The following is a 22909-nucleotide window of genomic DNA, read 5'->3' on the forward strand; positions in this document are numbered from 1 at the left end:
ATCAGACTTTCAGATAGGGGAAATGTGAGTGAGCGTTCCGATTTCAGTTCCAGAGGGATTCACCCAATGAGTCCCTGATATTTAGTCGTTTTCAGCCAATTTTCTGGATTTTTTAAAATTTCACTTTTTTGTGAAAATATCCACTAAATGAGGGAATAATATGTGTGAGGGTACCCCAGGACAGTTCCAAATGTGTGTGGGTAGAATATATATCCCACGGGGGTAAAATTGAAAAAAATTGAAAATTTTTTTCTTGGACTTAGTCATTTTTCCGGCGTTTATCAGTTTTTCAGATAGCGGAAATGTAAGTGAGCTTTCCGATTTCAGTTCCAGAGCGATTCGCCCAATGAGTCCTTGATATTTAGTCGTTTTCAGCCAATTTTCTGGATTTTTGAAAATTTCACTTTTTTGTGAAAATATCCACTAAATGAGGGAATAATATGTGTGAGGGTACCCCAGGAGAGTTCCAAATGTGTGTGAGAAGAATATATATCCCACGGGGGTAAAATTGAAAAAAATTGAAATTTTTTTTCTTGGACTTAGTCATTTTTCCGGCGCTTATCAGTCTTTCAGATAGGGGAAATGTAAGTGAGCTTTCCGATTTCAGTTCCAGAGCGATTCGCCCAATGAATCTTTGATATTTAGTCAATTTCAGCCAATTTTCTGGATTTTTTGAAAATGTCACTTTTTTGTGAAAATATCCACTAAATGAGGGTATAATATGCGTGAGGTTAAGACAGGAGAGTTCCAAATGTGTGTGGGTAGAATATATATCCCACGGGGGTAAAATTGAAAAAAGTTGAAAAAATTTTTTCTTGGACTTAGTCATTTTTCCGGCGTTTATCAGACTTTCAGATAGGGGAAATGTGATTGAGCGTTCCCATTTCAGTTCCAGAGCGATTCGCCCAATGAGTCCTTGATATTTAGTCGTTTTCAGCCAATTTTCTGGATTTTTTAAAATTTCACTTGTTTGTGAAAATATCCACTAAATGAGGGAATAATATGTGTGAGGGTACCCCAGGAGAGTTCCAAATGTGTGTGGGTAGAATATATATCCCACGGGGGTAAAATTGAAAAAAATTGAAAAAATTTTTCTTGGACTTAGTCATTTTTACGGCGTTTATCAGTCTTTCAGATAGGGGAAATGTGAGTGAGCATTCCGATTTCAGTTCCAGAGCGATTCGCCCAATGAGTCCTTGATATTTAGTCGTTTTCAGCCACTTTTATGAATTTTTTTAAATTTCACTTTTTTGTGAAAATATCCACTAAATGAGGGAATAATATGTGTGAGGGTACCCCTGGAGAGTTCCAAATGTGTGTGGGTAGAATATATATCCCACGGGGGTAAAATTGAAAAAAATTGAAAAAATTTTCTTAGACTTAGTCATTTTTCCGGCGTTTATCAGACTTTCAGATAGGGGAAATGTGAGTGAGCGTTCCGATTTCAGTTCCAGAGCGATTCGCCCAGTGAGTCCTTGATATTTAGTTGTTTTCAGCCAATTTTCTGGATTTTTTAAAATTTCACTTTTTTGTGAAAATATCCACTAAATGAGGGAATAATATGTGTGAGGGTACCCCAGGACAGTTCCAAATGTGTGTGGGTAGAATATATATCCCACGGGGGTAAAATTTAAAAAAGTTGAAAACATTTTTTTCTTGGACTTATTCATTTTTCCGGCGTTTATCAGACATTCAGATAGGGGAAATGTGAGTGAGCATTCCGATTACAGTTCCAGAGCGATTCGCCCAATGAGTCCTTGATATTTAGTCGTTTTCAGCCAATTTTCTGGATTTTTGAAAGTTTCACTTTTTTGTGAAAATATCCACTAAATGAGGGAATAATATGTGTGAGGGTACCCCAGGAGAGTTCCAAATGTGTGTGGGTAGAATATATATCCCACGGGGGTAAAATTGAAAAAAATTGAAAAAATTTTTCTTGGACTTAGTCATTTTTCCGGCGTTTATCAGTCTTTCAGATAGGGGAAATGTAAGTGAGCTTTCCGATTTCAGTTCCAGAGCGATTCGCCCAATGAATCTTTGATATTTAGTCATTTTCAGCCAATTTTCTGGATTTTTTGAAAATGTCACTTTTTTGTGAAAATATCCACTAAATGAGGGAATAATATGTGTGAGGGTACCCCAGGAGAGTTCAAAATGTGTGTGGGTAGAATATATATCCCACGGGTGTAAAATTGAAAAAAGTTGAAAAAAATTTTTTCTTGGACTTAGTCATTTTTCCGGCGTTTATCAGACTTTCAGATAGGGGAAATGTCAGTGAGCGTTCCCATTTCAGTTCCAGAGCGATTCGCCCAATGAGTCCTTGATATTTAGTCGTTTTCAGCCAATTTTCTGGATTTTTTAAAATTTCACTTGTTTGTGAAAATATACACTAAATGAGGGAATAATATGTGTGAGGGTACCCCAGGAGAGTTCCAAATGTGTGTGGGTAGAATATATATCCCACGGGGGTGAAATTGAAAAAAATTGAAAAAATTTTTTTTTTGGACTTATTCATTTTTCCGGCGTTTATCAGACATTCAGATAGGGGAAATGTGAGTGAGCATTCCGATTACAGTTCCAGAGTGATTCGCCCAATGAGTCCTTGATATTTAGTCGTTTTCAGCCAATATTTTGGATATTTGAAAATTTCACTTTTTTGTGAAAATATCCACTAAATGAGGGAATAATATGTGTGAGGGTACCCCAGGACAGTTCCAAATGTGTGTGGGTAGAATATATATCCCACGGGGGTAAAATTTAAAAAAGTTGAAAAAAATTTTTTCTTGGACTTATTCATTTTTCCGGCGTTTATCAGACATTCAGATAGGGGAAATGTGAGTGAGCATTCCGATTACAGTTCCAGAGCGATTCGCCCAATGAGTCCTTGATATTTAGTCGTTTTCAGCCAATTTTCTGGATTTTTGAAAGTTTCACTTTTTTGTGAAAATATCCACTAAATGAGGGAATAATATGTGTGAGGGTACCCCTGGAGAGTTCCAAATGTGTGTGGGTAGAATATATATCCCACGGGGGTAAAATTGAAAAAAATTGAAAAAAATTTTTTTTTGGACTTAGTCATTTTTCCGGCGTTTATCAGACTTTCAGTTTGGGCAAATGTCAGTGAGCTTTCCGATTTCAGTTCCAGAGCGATTCGCCCAATGAGTCTTTGATATTTAGTCATTTTCAGCCAATTTTCTGGATTTTTTGAAAATTTCACTTTTTTGTGAAAATATCCACTAAATGAGGGAATAATATGTGTGAGGGTACCCCAGGAGAGTTCCAAATGTGTGTGGGAAGAATATATATCCCACGGGGGTAAAATTGAAAAAAATTGAAAAAATTTTTTTTTTGGACTTAGTCATTTTTCCGGCGTTTATCAGACTTTCAGTTAGGGCAAATGTCAGTGAGTGTTCCGATTTCAGTTCCAGAACGATTCGCCCAATGAGTCCTTGATATTTAGTCGTTTTCAGCCAATTTTCTGAATTTTTTGAAAATTTCACTTTTTTGTGAAAATATCCACTAAATGAGGGAATAATATGTGTGAGGGTACCCCAGGAGAGTTCCAAATGTGTGTGGGTAGAATATATATCCCACGGGGGTAAAATTGAAAAAAGTTGAAAAAATGTTTTTTTTGGACTTAGTCATATTTCCGGCGTTTATCAGACTTTCACTTAGGGCAAATGTCAGTGAGCGTTCCGATTTCAGTTCCAGAGCGATTCGCCCAATGAGTCCTTGATATTTAGTCGTTTTCAGCCAATTTTCTGGATTTTTTGAAAATGTCACTTTTTTGTGAAAATATCCACTAAATGAGGGAATAATATGTGTGAGGGTACCCCAGGAGAGTTCCAAATGTGTTTGGGTAGAATATATATCCCACGGGGGTAAAATTGAAAAAAGTTGAAAACATTTTTTTCTTGGACTTAGTCATTTTTCCGGCGTTTATCAGACTTTCAGATAGGGGAAATGTCAGTGAGCTTTCCGATTTCAGTTCCAGAGCGATTCGCCCAATGAGTCTTAGATATTTAGTCATTTTCAGCCAATTTTCTGGATTTTTTGAAAATTTCACTTTTTTGTGAAAATATCCACTAAATGAGGGAATAATATGTGTGAGGGTACCCCAGGAGAGTTCCAAATGTATGTGGGTAGAATATATATCCCACGGGGGTAAAATTGAAAAAAGTTGAAAAAATTTTTTTTCTGGACTTAGTCATTTTTCCGAAGTTTATCAGACTTTCAGATAGGGGAAATGTCAGCGAGCGTTCCGATTTTAGTTCCTGAGTGATTCGCCCAATGAGTCTTTGATATTTAGTCATTTTCAGCCAATTTTCTGGATTTTTTGAAAATTTCACTTTTTTGTGAAAATATCCACTAAATGAGGGAATAATATGTGTGAGGGTACCCCAGGACAGTTCCAAATGTGTGTGGGTAGAATATATATCCCACGGGGGTAAAATTTAAAAAAGTTGAAAAAAATTTTGTCTTGTACTTATTCATTTTTCCGGCGTTTATCAGACATTCAGATAGGGGAAATGTGAGTGAGCATTCCGATTTCAGTTCCAGAGCGATTCGCCCAATGAGTCCTTGATATTTAGTCGTTTTCAGCCACTTTTCTGGATTTTTTAAAATTTCACTTTTTTGTGAAAATATCCACTAAATGAGGGAATAATATGTGTGAGGGTACCCCAAGAGAGTTCCAAATGTGTGTGGGAAGAATATATATCCCACGGGGGTAAAATTGAAAAAAATTGAAAAAATTTTTTTTTTTTTACTTAGTCATTTTTCCGGCGTTTATCAGACTTTCAGTTAGGGCAAATGTCAGTGAGTGTTCCGATTTCAGTTCCAGAACGATTCGCCCAATGAGTCCTTGATATTTAGTCGTTTTCAGCCAATTTTCTGAATTTTTTGAAAATTTCACTTTTTTGTGAAAATATCCACTAAATGAGGGAATAATATGTGTGAGGGTACCCCAGGAGAGTTCCAAATGTGTGTGGGTAGAATATATATCCCACGGGGGTAAAAGTGAAAAAAGTTGAAAAAATGTTTTTTTTGGACTTAGTCATATTTCCGGCGTTTATCAGACTTTCACTTAGGGCAAATGTCAGTGAGCGTTCCGATTTCAGTTCCAGAGCGATTCACCCAATGAGTCCTTGATATTTAGTCGTTTTCAGCCAATTTTCTGGATTTTTTGAAAATGTCACTTTTTTGTGAAAATATCCACTAAATGAGGGAATAATATGTGTGAGGGTACCCCAGGAGAGTTCCAAATGTGTTTGGGTAGAATATATATCCCACGGGGGTAAAATTGAAAAAAGTTGAAAACATTTTTTTCTTGGACTTAGTCATTTTTCCGGCGTTTATCAGACTTTCAGATAGGGGAAATGTCAGTGAGCTTTCCGATTTCAGTTCCAGAGCGATTCGCCCAATGAGTCTTAGATATTTAGTCATTTTCAGCCAATTTTCTGGATTTTTTGAAAATTTCACTTTTTTGTGAAAATATCCACTAAATGAGGGAATAATATGTGTGAGGGTACCCCAGGAGAGTTCCAAATGTGTGTGGGTAGAATATATATCCCACGAGGGTAAAATTGAAAAAAGTTGAAAAAAATTTTGTCTTGGACTTATTCATTTTTCCGGCGTTTATCAGACATTCAGATAGGGGAAATGTGAGTGAGCATTCCGATTTCAGTTCCAGAGCGATTCGCCCAATGAGTCCTTGATATTTAGTCGTTTTCAGCCACTTTTCTGGATTTTTTAAAATTGCACTTTCTTGTGAAAACATCCACTAAATGAGGGAATAATATGTGTGCGGGTACCCCTGGAGAGTTCCAAATGTGTGTGGGTAGAATATATATCCCACGGGGGTAAAATTGAAAAAAATTAAAAAACATTTTCTTGGGCTTATTCATTTTTCCGGCGTTTATCAGACTTTCAGATAGGGGAAATGTCAGTGAGCTTTTCGATTTCAGTTCCAGAGCGATTCGCCCAATGAATCTTTGATATTTAGTCATTTTCAGCCAATTTTCTGGATTTTTTGAAAATGTCACTTTTTTGTGAAAATATCCACTAAATGAGGGAATACTATGTGTGAGGGTACCCCAGGAGACTTCCAAATGTGTGGGGGTAGAATATATATCCCACGGGGGTAAAATTGAAAAAAATTGAAAAAAATTTTTTCTTGGACTTAGTCATTTTTCCGGCGTTTATCAGACTTTCAGATAGGGGAAATGTGAGTAAGCGTTCCGATTTCAGTTCCAGAGCGATTTGCCCAATGAGTCCTTGATATTTAGTCGTTTTCAGCCAAATTTCTGGATTTTTTAAAACTTCACTTGTTTGTGAAAATATACACTAAATGAGGGAATAATATGTGTGAGGGTACCCCAGGAGAGTTCCAAATGTGTGTGGGTAGAATATATATCCCACGGGGGTGAAATTGAAAAAAATTGAAAAAAATTTTTTCTTGGACTTATTCATTTTTCCGGCGTTTATCAGACATTCAGATAGGGGAAATGTGAGTGAGCATTCCGATTTCAGTTCCAGAGCGATTCGCAAAATGAGTCCTTGATATTTAGTCATTTTCAGCCAATTTTCTGTATTTTTTTAAAATTTCACTTTTTTGTGAAAATATCCACTAAATGAGGGAATACTATGTGTGAGGGTACCCCAGGAGAGTTCCAAATGTGTGTGGGTAGAATATATATCCCACGGGGGTAAAATTGAAAAAAGTTGAAAAAAATTTTTTCTTGGACTTAGTAATTTTTCCGAAGTTTATCATACTTTCAGATAGGGGAAATGTCAGTGAGCATTCCGATTTCAGTTCTAGAGTGATTCGCCCAATGAGTCTTTGATATTTAGTCATTTTCAGCCAATTTTCTGGATTTTTTGAAAATTTCACTTTTTTGTGAAAATATCCACTAAATGAGGGAATAATATGTGTGAGGGTGCCCCAGGAGAGTTCCAAATGTGTGTGGGTAGAATATATATACCACGGGGGTAAAATTGAAAAAAGTTGAAAAAATTTTTTTCTTGGACTTATTCATTTTTCCGGCGATTTATCAGACATTCAGATAGGGGAAATGTGAATTAGCGTTACGATTTCAGTTCCAGAGTGATTCGCCCAATGAGTCCTTGATATTTAGTCGTTTTCAGCCAATTTTCTGGCTTTTTTGAAAATTTCACTTTTTTGTGAAAATATCCACTAAATGAGGGAATAATATGTGTGAGGGTACCCCAGGAGAGTTCCAAATGTGTGTGGGTAGAATATATATCCCACGGGGGTAAAATTGAAAAAAGTTGAAAACATTTTTTTCTTGGACTTAGTCCTTTTTCCGGCGTTTATCAGACTTTCAGATAGGGGAAATGTGAGTGAGCGTTCTGATTTCAGTTCCAGAGCGATTCACCCAATGAGTCCTTGATATTTAGTCGTTTTCAGCCAATTTTCTGGATTTTTTAAAATTTCACTTTTTTGTGAAAATATCCACTAAATGAGGGAATAATATGTGTGAGGGTACCCCAGGACAGTTCCAAATGTGTGTGGGTAGAATATATATCCCACGGGGGTAAAATTTAACCCCTTAAGCCCCGCGGGTGGTTTGCACGTTAATGACCGGGCCAATTTTTACAATTCTGACCACTGTCACTTTATGAGGTAATTACTCTGGAACGCTTCAACGGATCCCCCTGATTCTGAGATTGTTTTTTCGTGACATATTGTACTTCATGATTGTGGAAAAATTTCTTCGATATCACTTGCGTTTATTTGTGAAAAAAACGGAAATTTGGCGAAAATTTTGAAAATTTTGCAATTTTCAAAATTTGAATTTTTAAGCCCTGAAATCAGAGCGATATGTCACACAAAATAGTTAATAAATAACATTTCCCACATGTCTACTTTACATCAGCACAATTTTGGAACCAAAATTTTTTTTTGTTAGGGAGCTATAAGGGTTAAAAGTTGACCAGCGATTTCTCTTTTTTCCAACAAAATTTACAAAAACATTTTTTTAGGGACCACATCACATTTGAAGTCACTTTGTGAGGTCTTTATGACAGAAAATACCCAAAAGTGACACCATTCTAAAAACTGCACCCCTCAAGGTGCTCAAAACCACATTCAAGAACTTTATTAACCCTTCAGGTGCTTCACAGGAATTTTTTGAATGTGGAAGAAAAAAATGAACATTTAACTTTTTTCACAAAAATGTTACTTTAGACCCAATTTTTTTTATTTTCACAGGGGTAACAATAAAAAATGGACCCCAAAATTTGTTGTGCAATTTCCCCTGGGCACGCAGATACCCAATATTTGGGGAAAAAACACTGTTTGGGCGCACAGCAGGGCTCGGAAGGGAAGGAGCGCCATTTGACTTTTTGATTGTAAAATTTGCTTGAATAATTAGCGGACGCCATGTTGTGTTTGAAGAGCCCATGTGTGCCCAAACTTTGGAGCTCCCCCACAAGTGACCCCATTTTGGAAACTAGACCCCCCAAGGCACCTTTCTAGATGCATAGTGAGCACTTGGAACCCCCAGGTGCTTCACAAATTGATTCGTAACAATGAAAAAGTGAAAAAAAAAAACACTTTTTCATTTTTATGAATCAATTTGTGAAGCACCTGAGGGTTCCAAGTGCTCACAATGCATCTAGATAGGTGCCTTGGGGGGTCTAGTTTCCGAAATGGGGTCACTTGTGGGGGAGCTCCAATGTTTGGGCACACAGCGGCTCTCCAAACGCAACATGGTGTCGCTAACAATTTGAGACGATTTTCCGTTAAATTTGTTAGAGGACACCATGTTGCATTTAGAGAGTCCCTGTGTGCCCAAACATTGGAGCTCCCCCACAAGTGACCCCATTTTGGAAACTAGACCCCCCAAGGCACCTATCAAGATGCATAGTGAGCACTTGGAACCCCCAGGTGCTTCACAAATTGATTCGTAGCAATGAAAAAGTGAAAAAAAAAACACTTTTTCATTTGTATGAATCAATTTGTGAAGCAGCTGAGGGTTCCAAGTGCTCACTATGCATCTAGATAGGTGCCTTGGGTGGTCTAGTTTTCAAAATGGGGTCACTTGTGGGGGAGCTCCAATATTTGGGCACACAGCGGCTCTCTAAATGCAACATGGTGTCCGCTAACAAATTTAATGCAAAATTGGCTCAAATTGTTAGCGACACCATGTTGCGTTTGGAGAGCTGCTGTGTGCCCAAACATTGGAGCTCCCCCACAAGTGACCCCATTTTGGAAACTAGACCCCCCAAGGCACCTATCTAGATGCATAGTGAGCACTTGGAACCCCCAGGTGCTTCACAAATTGATTAGTAACAATGAAAAAGTGAAAAAAAAAAACACTTTTTCATTTTTATGAATCAATTTGTGAAGCACCTGGGGGTTCCAACTGCTCACTATGCAACTAGATAGGTGCCTTGGGGGGTCTAGTTTCCAAAATGGGGTCACTTGTGGGGGAGCTCCAATGTTTGGGCACACAGGGACTCTCTAAATGCAACATGGTATCCGCTAACAAATTGAATGGAAAATCGGCTCAAATTGTTAGCGGACGCCACATTGCGTTTGGAGAGCCCCTCTGTGCCCAAACTTTGGAGCTCCCCCACAAGTGACCCCATTTTGGAAACTAGACCCCCCAAGGCACCTTTCTAGATGCATAGTGAGCACTTGGAACCCCCAGGTGCTTCACAAATTGATTCGTAATAATGAAAAAGTGAAAAAAAAAAACCTTTTTCATTTTTACGAATCAATTTGTGAAGCACCTAGGGGTTCCAAGTGCTCACTATGCATCTAGATAGGTGCCTTGGGGGGTCTAGTTTCCAAAATGGGGTCACTTGTGGGGGAGCTCCAATGTTTGGGCACACAGGGACTCTCTAAATGCAACATGGTATCCGCTAACAAATTGAATGGAAAATCGGCTCAAATTGTTAGCGGACGCCACATTGCGTTTGGAGAGTCCCTCTGTGCCCAAACTTTGGAGCTCCCCCACAAGTGACCCCATTTTGGAAACTAGACCCCCCAAGGCACCTATCTAGATTCATAGTGAGCACTTGGAACCCCAGGTGCTTCACAAATTGATTCATAAAAATGAAAAAGTGTTTTTTTTTTCACTTTTTCATTTTTACGAATCAATTTGTGAAGCACCTGGGGGTTCCAAGTGCTCACTATGCATCTAGAAAGGTGCCTTGGGGGGTCTAGTTTCCAAAATGGGGTCACTTGTGGGGGAGCTCCAAAGTTTGGGCACAGAGGGGCTCTCCAAACGCAATGTGGTGTCCGCTAACAATTTGAGCCGATTTTCCATTCAATTTGTTAGCGGATACCATGTTGCATTTAGAGAGTCCCTGTGTGCCCAAACATTGGAGCTCCCCCACAAGTGACCCCATTTTGGAAACTAGACCCCCCAAGGCACCTATCTAGATTCATAGTGAGCACTTGGAACCCCAGGTGCTTCACAAATTGATTCATAAAAATGAAAAAGTGTTTTTTTTTTCACTTTTTCATTTTTACGAATCAATTTGTGAAGCACCTGGGGGTTCCAAGTGCTCACTATGCATCTAGATAGGTGCCTTGGGGGGTCTAGTTTCCAAAATGGGGTCACTTGTGGGGGAGCTCCAATGTTTGGGCAAACAGGGGCTCTCCAAACGCAACATGGCGTCCGCTAACAATTTGAGCCGATTTTCCATTCAATTTGTTAGCGGACACCATGTCGCGTTTGGAGAGCCCGTGATGTGCCTAAACAGTGGAGCTTCCCCACAAGTGTCCCCATTTTGGAAACTATACCCCTCAAGGATTTTATTAAGGTGTATAGTGAACATTTTGAACCCAGAGGTACGGCACATTATTTGTTTACATTAGGTCATCATATTGAATAAGTTGTCATTATTCTTGAGCGCAAGTGCTCGCTACTTGAGTTTGCATCGGGTACTCAGGTATGCACCATGTACAGCGTGTGCTCGAGTGACATGCTCGAGTCCCTGCTCCGCATGTTTCACGGTTATTAGACACCCAAAAAAAAACATGCGGGGATCGCTCGTGCATGGCAGGCAATCCCCGTAAAGTTTTTTGGCCGCGAAGCATATGGGGCAGAGACTCGAGCGTGTCACTCAAATACCCACGATACTCAATGCATACCACAGCACCCGATGCAAACTCAAGTAGCAAGCACTTGCTCTCAACACTAGTCGCCATATCGTCATCTTTTTTTCTTACTTTTGAAAAAAATCCCAACCCCAGCCCTAGCCCCAGCACAACCCTAGCCCCAGCACAACCCTAGCCCCAGCACAACCCTAGCCCCAAACCCAGCCTTAACCCTAGCCCAATCCTAACCCAAGAGTTTATTTTTGACGCCGTTCCTTGTGCGGTATAAGTGATTAGACGACTTTATTCTTCGGGTCGGTGCGATTACAGCAATGCCAGAATCATATGAGGTTTTTATGACTGACAGCTGTCACACACTAAAAGACGCATTTTTTGTAAAATCTAGTTTTTGCATCGCCATATTTTGAGAGCTATAATTTTTCCAGATTTTGGCAGACAGTCATGTGACGGCTCGTTTTTTGCGGGATGACTTGACGTTGTTATTGGTGCCATTTTCAGGCACGTGACATTTTTTGATCGCTTTCTATTCCGATTTTTGGGAGGCAGAATAAACAAAAAACAACAATTCAGGAATTGTTTTTTTTTTTTTTTTTATTCTGTTCCGCGTGTGGTAAAATTGATGAGGTAGCTTTACTTTTCGGGTCAGTACGTTTACAGCGGTACCACATTTGTATCATTTTTCTATGTTTTGGCGCTTATACGCAATAAAAGCTATTTTATAGAAAAAAATATTTTTTAGTATCGCTTTATTCTGAGAGCTATAACTTTTTTATTTTTCAGCTGATGGAGCTGTTTGGCGGCTTGTTTTTTGCGGGACGAGATGACGTTTTCAGCGGTATCATTTTTATTTATATGCGTCTTTTTGATCGCGTGTTATTCCACTTTTTGTTTGGCGGTATGGTGATAAAGCATTGTTTTTTGCTTCGTTTTTTTTTTTTTTTTTTTACCGTGTTCACTGAAGGGGTTAACCAGTGGGACAGTTTTATAGGTCAGGTTGTTCCGGACGTGGCGATACCAAATATGTGTACTTTTATTGTTTTTTTTTTATTTTTTTTATAATAATATTTATTGATGGGTACATTATATTTTTATTTTTGGTGTATTATTTTTTTTATTTTTTTATAATATTTTTGCACTTTTTTTTTTTTTTTTTTTTTCACTTTCAGACAGTTTATACACTTTATTACTTTGTCCCACTCTGGGACTTTCACTTTTTTTTTTCTGATCGCCTGCATGGCACAGGAATGGAGCACCATCCCTATGCCATGAAGGCTGTCAGAAGTGCACAGTGTGAAGATTGCTTGGAGATGCACTGCGCATGTCCAAGCAATCTTCCTGCTCTCTGGTGACCCGGATGTTGTCATGACGACATCGGGTCGTCATGGCAACACCCGGGAAGCCGCTGCAGACTGCGCTGGAAGCCGGAAGAGGAGGTGAGTATCGCCGATCACCTCCCCTTGCCCCCGCAATGCCGCGATCGACTTCGATCGACTTCGATCGCAACATCGCGGGGGTTAATGTGCTGGGAGCGGTGCAAGACCGCTCCCTGCACATAGTACCGGGTGTCAGCTGTGACAATCAGCTGACACCCGGCGGCGATCGCGCCCGCACAGCCTGTGTGCGCGTGCGATCGCGATGACGTACTAATACGGGTCTGGCTCTTAAGTCCCAGGGCACAGACGCGTATTAGTACGTCAGATGTTATTAAGGGGTTAAAAAAGTTGAAAAAAATTTTTTCTTGGACTTATTCATATTTCCGGCGTTTATCAGACATTCAGATAGGGGAAATGTGAGTGAGCATTCCGATTACAGTACCAGAGCGATTTGCCCAATGAGTCCTTGATATTTAGTCGTTTTCAGCCAATTTTCTGGATTTTTGAAAGTTTCACTTTTTTGTGAAAATATCCACTAAATGAGGGAATAATATGTGTGAGGGTACCCCTGGAGAGTTCCAAATGTGTGTGGGTAGAATATATATCCCACGGGGGTAAAATTGAAAAAAATTTAAAAAATTTTTTTTTTGGACTTAGTCATTTTTCCGGCGTTTATCAGACTTTCAGATAGGGGAAATGTCAGTGAGCTTTCCGATTTCAGTTCCAGAGCGATTCGCCCAATGAGTCTTAGATATTTAGTCATTTTCAGCCAATTTTCTGGATTTTTTGAAAATTTCACTTTTTTGTGAAAATATCCACTAAATGAGGGAATAATATGTGTGAGGGTACCCCAGGAGAGTTCCAAATGTGTGTGGGTAGAATATATATCCCACGGGGGTAAAATTTAAAAAAGTTGAAAAAAATTTTGTCTTGGACTTATTCATTTTTCCGGCGTTTATCAGACATTCAGATAGGGGAAATGTGAGTGAGCATTCCGATTTCAGTTCCAGAGCGATTCGCCCAATGAGTCCTTGATATTTAGTCGTTTTCAGCCACTTTTCTGGATTTTTTAAAATTTCACTTTTTTGTGAAAATATCAACTAAATGAGGGAATAATATGTGTGCGGGTACCCCTGGAGAGTTCCAAATGTGTGTGGGTAGAATATATATCCTACGGGGGTAAAATTGAAAAAAATTAAAAAAATTTTTCTTGGGCTTATTCATTTTTCCGGCGTTTATCAGACTTTCAGATAGGGGAAATGTCAGTGAGCTTTTCGATTTCAGTTCCAGAGCGATTCGCCCAATGAATCTTTGATATTTAGTCATTTTCAGCCAATTTTCTGGATTTTTTGAAAATGTCACTTTTTTGTGAAAATATCCACTAAATGAGGGAATACTATGTGTGAGGGTACCCCAGGAGAGTTCCAAATGTGTGTGGGTAGAATATATATCCCACGGGGGTAAAACAGAAAAAAGTTGAAAAAATTTTTTTCTTGGACTTAGTCATTTTTCCGTCGTTTATCAGACTTTCAGATAGGGGAAATGTGAGTGAGCGTTCCGATTTCAGTTCCAGAGGGATTCACCCAATGAGTCCTTGATATTTAGTCGTTTTCAGCCAATTTTCTGGATTTTTTAAAATTTCACTTTTTTGTGAAAATATCCACTAAATGAGGGAATAATATGTGTGAGGGTACCCCAGGACAGTTCCAAATGTGTGTGGGTAGAATATATATCCCACGGGGGTAAAATTTAAAAAAGTTGAAAAAAAAATTTTCTTGGACTTATTCATTTTTCCGACGTTTATCAGACATTCAGATAGGGGAAATGTGAGTGAGCATTCCGATTACAGTTCCAGAGCGATTCGCCCAATGAGTCCTTGATATTTAGTCGTTTTCAGCCAATTTTCTGGATTTTTGAAAATTTCACTTTTTTGTGAAAATATCCACTAAATGAGGGAATAATATGTGTGAGGGTACCCCAGGAGAGTTCCAAATGTGTGTGGGAAGAATATATATCCCACGGGGGTAAAATTGAAAAAAATTGAAAAAATTTTTTTTTTGGACTTAGTCATTTTTCCGGCGTTTATCAGACTTTCAGTTAGGGCAAATGTCAGTGAGTGTTCCGATTTCAGTTCCAGAACGATTCGCCCAATGAGTCCTTGATATTTAGTCGTTTTCAGCCAATTTTCTGAATTTTTTGAAAATTTCACTTTTTTGTGAAAATATCCACTAAATGAGGGAATAATATGTGTGAGGGTACCCCAGGAGAGTTCCAAATGTGTGTGGGTAGAATATATATCCCACGGGGGTAAAATTGAAAAAAGTTGGAAAAATGTTTTTTTTGGACTTAGTCATATTTCTGGCGTTTATCAGACTTTCACTTAGGACAAATGTCAGTGAGCGTTCCGATTTCAGTTCCAGAGCGATTCGCCCAATGAGTCCTTGATATTTAGTCGTTTTCAGCCAATTTTCTGGATTTTTTGAAAATGTCACTTTTTTGTGAAAATATCCACTAAATGAGGGAATAATATGTGTGAGGGTACCCCAGGAGAGTTCCAAATGTGTGTGGGTAGAATATATATCCCACGGGGGTAAAATTGAAAAGAGTTGAAAAAAATTTTGTCTTGGACTTATTCATTTTTCCGGCGTTTATCAGACATTCAGATAGGGGAAATGTGAGTGAGCATTCCGATTTCAGTTCCAGAGCGATTCGCCCAATGAGTCCTTGATATTTAGTCGTTTTCAGCCACTTTTCTGGATTTTTTAAAATTTCACTTTTTTGTGAAAATATCCACTAAATGAGGGAATAATATGTGTGCGGGTACCCCTGGAGAGTTCCAAATGAGTGTGAGTAGAATATATATCCCACGGGGGTAAAATTGAAAAAAGTTGAAAAAAAACTTTTCTTGGACTTAGTCATTTTTCCGGCGTTTATCAGACTTTCAGATAGGGGAAATGTCAGTGAATGTTCCGATTTCAGTTCCAGAGCGATTCGCCCAATGAGTCCTTGATATTTAGTCGTTTTCAGCCAATTTTCTGGATTTTTTAAAATTTTACTTTTTTGTGAAAATATCCACTAAATGAGGGAATAATATGTGTGAGGGTACCCCAGGACCGTTCCAAATGTGTGTGGGTAGAATATATATCCCACGGGGGTAAAATTTAAAAAAGTTGAAAAAATTTTTTTCTTGGACTTATTCATTTTTCCGGCGTTTATCAGACATTCAGATAGGGGAACTGTGAGTGAGCATTCCGATTACAATTCCAGAGCGATTCGCCCAATGAGTCCTTGATATTTAGTCGTTTTCAGCCAATTTTCTGGATTTTTGAAAGTTTCACTTTTTTGTGAAAATATCCACTAAATGAGGGAATAATATGTGTGAGGGTACCCCAGGAGAGTTTCAAATGTGTGTGGGAAGAATATATATCGCACGGGGGTAAAATTGAAAAAAATTGAAAAAAATTTTTTTTTGGACTTAGTCATTTTTCCGGCGTTTATCAGACTTTCAGTTAGGGCAAATGTCAGTGAGTGTTCCGATTTCAGTTCCAGAGCGATTCGCCCAATGAGTCTTTGATATTTAGTCGTTTTCAGTCAATTTTCTGGATTTTTTGAAAATTTCACTTTTTTGTGAAAATATCCACTAAATGAGGGAATAATATGTGTGAGGGTACCCCAGGAGAGTTCCAAATGAGTGTGGGTAGAATATATATCCCACGGGGGTAAAATTGAAAAAAGTTGAAAAAAAACTTTTCTTGGACTTAGTCATTTTTCCGGCGTTTATCAGACTTTCAGATAGGGGAAATGTGAGTGAGCGTTCCGATTTCAGTTCCAGAGCGATTCACCCAATGAGTCCTTGATATTTAGTCGTTTTCAGCCAATTTTCTGGATTTTTTAAAATTTCACTTTTTTGTGAAAATATCCACTAAATGAGGGAATAATATGTGTGAGGGTACCCCAGGACATTTCCAAATGTGAGTGAGTAGAATATATATCCCATGGGGGTAAAATTTAAAAAAATTGAAAAAAATTTGTTTTTGGACTTAGTCATTTTTCCGGCGTTTATCAGTCTTTCAGATAGGGGAAATGTAAGTGAGCTTTCTGATTTCAGTTCCAGAGCGATTCGCCCAATGAATCTTTGATATTTAGTCATTTTCAGCCAATTTTCTGGATTTTTTGAAAATGTCACTTTTTTGTGAAAATATCCACTAAATGAGGGTATAATATGCGTGAGGGTACCCCAGGAGAATTCCAAATGTGTGTGGGTAGAATATATATCCCACGGGTGTAAAATTGAAAAAAGTTGAAAAAATTTTTTTCTTGGACTTAGTCATTTTTCCGGCGTTTATCAGACTTTCAGATAGAGGAAATGTCAGTGAGCTTTCCCTTTTCAGTTCCAGATCGATTTGCCCAATGAGTCTTTGATATTTAGTCATTTTCAGACAATTTTCTGGATTTTTTGAAAATTTCACTTTTTTGTGAAAATATCCACTAAATGAGGGAATAATATGTGTGAGGGTACCCCAGGAGAGTTCCAAATGTGTGTGGGTAGAATATATATCCCACAGGGGTAAAATTGAAAAAAGTTGAAAAAATTTTTTTCTTGGACTTAGTCATTTTTCCGGCGTTTATCAAACTTTCAGATAGGGGAAATGTGAGTGAGCGTTCCCATTTCTGTTCCAGAGCGATTCGCCCAATGAGTCCTTGATATTTAGTCGTTTTCAGCCAATTTTCTGGATTTTTTAAAATTTCACTTTTTTGTGAAAATATCCACTAAATGAGGGAATAATATGTGTGAGGGTACCCCAGGACAGTTCCAAATGTGTGTGGGTAGAATATATATCCCACGGGGGTAAAATTTAAAAAAGTTGAAAAAAATTTTTTCTTGGACTTATTCATTTTTCCGACGTTTATCAGACATTCAGATAGGGGAAATGTGAGTGAGCGTTCCGATTTCAGTTCCAGAGCGATTCGCCAATGAGTCCTTGATATTTAGTCGTTTTCAGCCAATTTTCTGGATTTTTTAAAATTTTACTTTTTTGTGAAAATATCCACTAAATGAGGGAATAATATGTGTGAGGGTACCCCAGGAGAGTTCCAAATGTGTGTGGGTAGAATATATATCCCACGGGGGTAAAATTGAAAAAAGTTGGAAAAATGTTTTTTTTGGACTTAGTCATATTTCTGGCGTTTATCAGACTTTCACTTAGGGCAAATGTCAGTGAGCGTTCCGATTTCAGTTCCAGAGCGATTCGCCCAATGAGTCCTTGATATTTAGTCGTTTTCAGCCAATTTTCTGGATTTTTTGAAAATGTCACTTTTTTGTGAAAATATCCACTAAATGAGGGAATAATATGTGTGAGGGTACCCCAGGAGAGTTCCAAATGTGTGTGGGTAGAATATATATCCCACGGGGGTAAAATTGAAAAGAGTTGAAAAAAATTTTGTCTTGGACTTATTCATTTTTCCGGCGTTTATCAGACATTCAGATAGGGGAAATGTGAGTGAGCATTCCGATTTCAGTTCCAGAGCGATTCGCCCAATGAGTCCTTGATATTTAGTCGTTTTCAGCCACTTTTCTGGATTTTTTAAAATTTCACTTTTTTGTGAAAATATCCACTAAATGAGGGAATAATATGTGTGCGGGTACCCCTGGAGAGTTCCAAATGTGTGTGGGTAGAATATATATCCCACGGGGGTAAAATTGAAAAAAATGAAAAAAAATTTTCTTGGGCTTATTCATTTTTCCGGCGTTTATCAGACTTTCAGATAGGGGAAATGTCAGTGAGCTTTTCGATTTCAGTTCCAGAGCGATTCGCCCAATGAGTCCTTGATATTTAGTCGTTTTCAGCCAATTTTCTGGATTTTTGAAAGTTTCACTTTTTTGTGAAAATATCCACTAAATGAGGGAATAATATGTGTGAGGGTACCCCAGGAGAGTTTCAAATGTGTGTGGGAAGAATATATATCGCACGGGGGTAAAATTGAAAAAAATTGAAAAAAATTTTTTTTTGGACTTAGTCATTTTTCCGGCGTTTATCAGACTTTCAGTTAGGGCAAATGTCAGTGAGTGTTCCGATTTCAGTTCCAGAGCGATTCGCCCAATGAATCTTTGATATTTAGTCATTTTCAGTCAATTTTCTGGATTTTTTGAAAATTTCACTTTTTTGTGAAAATATCCACTAAATGAGGGAATAATATGTGTGAGGGTACCCCAGGAGAGTTCCAAATGAGTGTGGGTAGAATATATATCCCACGGGGGTAAAATTGAAAAAAGTTGAAAAAAAACTTTTCTTGGACTTAGTCATTTTTCCGGCGTTTATCAGACTTTCAGATAGGGGAAATGTGAGTGAGCGTTCCCATTTCAGTTCCAGAGCGATTCGCCCAATGAGTCCTTGATATTTAGTCGTTTTCAGCCAAATTTCTGGATTTTTTAAAATTTCACTTGTTTGTGAAAATATACACTAAATGAGGGAATAATATGTGTGAGGGTACCTCAGGAGAGTTCCAAATGTGTGTGGGTAGAATATATATCCCACGGGTGTAAAATTGAAAAAAAATTTTTCTTGGACTTAGTCATTTTTCCGGCGTTTTTCAGACTTTCAGATAGGGGAAATGTGAGTGAGCGTTCCGATTTCAGTTCCAGAGCGATTTGCCCAATGAGTCCTTGATATTTAGTCGTTTTCAGCCAAATTTCTGGATTTTTTAAAATTTCACTTGTTTGTGAAAATATCCACTAAATGAGAGAATAATATGTGTGAGGGTACCCCAGGAGAGTTCCAAATGTGTGTGGGTAGAATATATATTCCACGGGGGTAAAATTGAAAAAAGTTGAAAAATTTTTTTTCTTGGACTTAGTCATTTTTCCGGCGTTTATCAGACTTTCAGATAGGGAAAATGTGAGTGAGCGTTCTCATTTCAGTTCCAGAGCGATTCGCCCAATGAGTCCTTGATATTTAGTCGTTTTCAGCCAATTTTCTGAATTTTTTAAAATTTCACTTGTTTGTGAAAATATCCACTAAATGAGGGAATAATATGTGTGAGGGTACCCCAGGAGAGTTCCAAATGTGTGTGGGAAGAATATATATCCCACGGGGGTAAAATTTAAAAAAGTTGAAAAAAATTTTTTCTTGGACTTATTCATTTTTCCGGCGTTTATCAGACATTCAGATAGGGGAAATGTGAGTGAGCATTCCGATTACAGTTCCAGAGCCATTCGCCCAATGAGTCCTTGATATTTAGTCGTTTTCAGCCAATTTTCTGGATTTTTATAAGTTTCACTTTTTTGTGAAAATATCCACTAAATGAGGGAATAATATGTGTGAGGGTACCCCAGGAGAGTTTCAAATGTGTGTGGGTAGAATATATATCCCACGGGGGTAAAATTGAAAAAAGTTGAAAAAATTTTTTTCTTGGACTTAGTTATTTTTCCGGCGTTTATCAGACTCTCAGATAGGGGAAATGTCAGTGAGCTTTCCGATTTCAGTTCCAGAGCGATTCGCCCAATGAGTCTTTGATATTTAGTCATTTTCAGCCAATTTTCTGGATTTTTTAAAATTTCACTTTTTTGTGAAAATATCCACTAAATGAGGGAATAATATGTGTGAGGGTACCCCAGGAGAGTTCCAAATGTGTGTGGGTAGAATATATATCCCACGGGGGTAAAATTGAAAAAAATTGAAAAAAATTTTCTTGGACTTAGTCATTTTTCCGTCGTTTATCAGACTTTCAGATAGGGGAAATGTAAGTGAGCTTTCCGATTTCAGTTCCAGAACGATTCGCCCAATGAATCTTTGATATTTAGTCATTTTCAGCCAATTTTCTGGATTTTTTGAAAATGTCACTTTTTTGTGAAAATATCCACTAAATGAGGGTATAATATGCGTGAGGGTACCCCAGGAGAATTCCAAATGTGTGTGGGTAGAATATATATCCCACGGGTGTAAAATTGAAAAAAGTTGAAAAAAATTTTTTCTTGGACTTAGTTATTTTTCCGGCGTTTATCAGACTCTCAGATAGGGGAAATGTCAGTGAGCTTTCCGATTTCAGTTCCAGAGCGATTCGCCCAATGAGTCTTTGATATTTAGTCATTTTCAGCCAATTTTCTGGATTTTTTGAAAATTTCACTTTTTTGTGAAAATATCCACTAAATGAGGGAATAATATGTGTGACGGTACCCCAGGAGAGTTCCAAATGTGTGTGGATAGAATATATATCCCACGGGGGTAAAATTGAAAAAAGTTGAAAAAAATTTTTTCTTGGACTTAGTCATTTTTCCGGCGTTTATCAGACTTTCAGATAGGGGAAATGTGAGTGAGCGTTCCGATTTCAGTTCCAGAGCGATTCGCCCAATGAGTCCTTGATATTTAGTCGTTTTCAGCCAATTTTCTGGATTTTTTAAAATTTCACTTTTTTGTGAAAATATCCACTAAATGAGGGAATAATATGTGTGAGGGTACCCCAGGACAGTTCCAAATGTGTGTGGATAGAATATATATCCCACGGGGGTAAAATTGAAAAAAGTTGAAAAAATTTTTTTCTTGGACTTAGTCATTTTTCCGGCGTTTATCAGACTTTCAGATAGGGGAAATGTGAGTGAGCGTTCCGATTTCAGTTCCAGAGCGATTCACCCAATGAGTCCTTGATATTTAGTCGTTTTCAGCCAATTTTCTGGATTTTTTACAATTTCACTTTTTTGTGAAAATATCCACTAAATGAGGGAATAATATGTGTGAGGGTACCCCAGGAGAATTCCAAATGTGTGTGGGTAGAATATATATCCCACGGGGGTAAAATTGAAAAAAGTTGAAAAAAATTTTTTCTTGGACTTAGTCATTTTTCCGGCGTTTATCAGACTTTCAGATAGGGGAAATGTGAGTGAGCGTTCTCATTTCAGTTCCAGAGCGATTCGCCCAGTGAGTCCTTGATATTTAGTCGTTTTCAGCCAATTTTCTGGATTTTTTAAAATTTCACTTTTTTGTGAAAATATCCACTAAATGAGGGAATAATATGTGTGAGGGTACCCCAGGAGAGTTCCAAATGTGTGTGGGTAGAATATATATCCCACGGGTGTAAAATTTAAAAAATTTGAAAAAAAATTTTTCTTGGACTTAATCATTTTTCCGGCGTTGATCAGACTTTCAGATAGGGGAAATGTGAGTGAGCGTTCCCATTTCAGTTCCAGAGCGATTCGCCCAATGAGTCCTTGATATTTAGTCGTTTTCAGCCAATTTTCTGGATTTTTATAAGTTTCACTTTTTTGTGAAAATATCCACTAAATGAGGGAATAATATGTGTGAGGGTACCCCTGGAGAGTTCCAAATGTGTGTGGGTAGAATATATATCCCACGGGGGTAAAATTGAAAAAAATTGAAAAAAATTTTTTTTTGGACTTAGTCATTTTTCCGGCGTTTATCAGACTTTCAGATAGGGCAAATGTCAGTGAGTGTTCCGATTTCAGTTCCAGAACGATTCGCCCAATGAGTCCTTGATATTTAGTCGTTTTCAGCCAATTTTCTGGATTTTTTGAAAATTTCACTTTTTTGTGAAAATATCCACTAAATGAGGGAATAATATCTGTGAGGGTACCCCAGGAGAGTTCCAAATGTGTGTGGGTAGAATATATATCCCACCGGGGTAAAATTGAAAAAAGTTGAAAAAAATTTTTTCTTGGACTTAGTCATTTTTCCGGCGTTTATCACACTTTCAGATAGGGGAAATGTGAGTGAGCGCTCCGATTTCAGCTCCAGAGCGATTTGCCCAATGAGTCCTTGATATTTAGTCGTTTTCAGCCAAATTTCTGGATTTTTTAAAATTTCACTTGTTTGTGAAAATATACACTAAATGAGGGAATAATATGTGTGAGGGTACCCCAGGAAAGTTCCAAATGTGTGTGGGTAGAATATATATCCCACGGGGGTAAAATTGAAAAAAGTTGAAAAAAATTTTTTCTTGGTCTTAGTCATTTTTCTGGCGTTTATCAGACTTTCAGATAGGGGAAATGTGAGTGAGCGTTCCGATTTCAGTTCCAGAGCGATTCGCCCATTGAGTCCTTGATATTTAGTCGTTTTCAGCCAATTTTCTGGATTTTTTAAAATTTCACTTTTTTGTGAAAATATCCACTAAATGAGGGAATAATATGTGTGAGGGTACCCCAGGAGAATTCCAAATGTGTGTGGGTAGAATATATATCCCACGGGGGTAAAATTGAAAAAAGTTGAAAAAATTTTTTTCTTGGACTTAGTCATTTTTCCGGCGTTTATCAGACTTTCAGATAGGGGAAATGTGAGTGAGCGTTCTCATTTCAGTTCCAGAGCGATTCGCCCAGTGAGTCCTTGATATTTAGTCGTTTTCAGCCACTTTTCTGGATTTTTTAAAATTTCACTTTTTTGTGAAAATATCCACTAAATGAGGGAATAATATGTGTGAGGGTACCCCAGGAGAG

The sequence above is a fragment of the Phyllobates terribilis genome, unplaced genomic scaffold (genome assembly GCF_046119375.1).
Source record: "Phyllobates terribilis strain yellow unplaced genomic scaffold, ASM4611937v1 Scaffold_10__3_contigs__length_209671492, whole genome shotgun sequence".
Classification (NCBI taxonomy): domain Eukaryota; kingdom Metazoa; phylum Chordata; class Amphibia; order Anura; family Dendrobatidae; genus Phyllobates; species Phyllobates terribilis.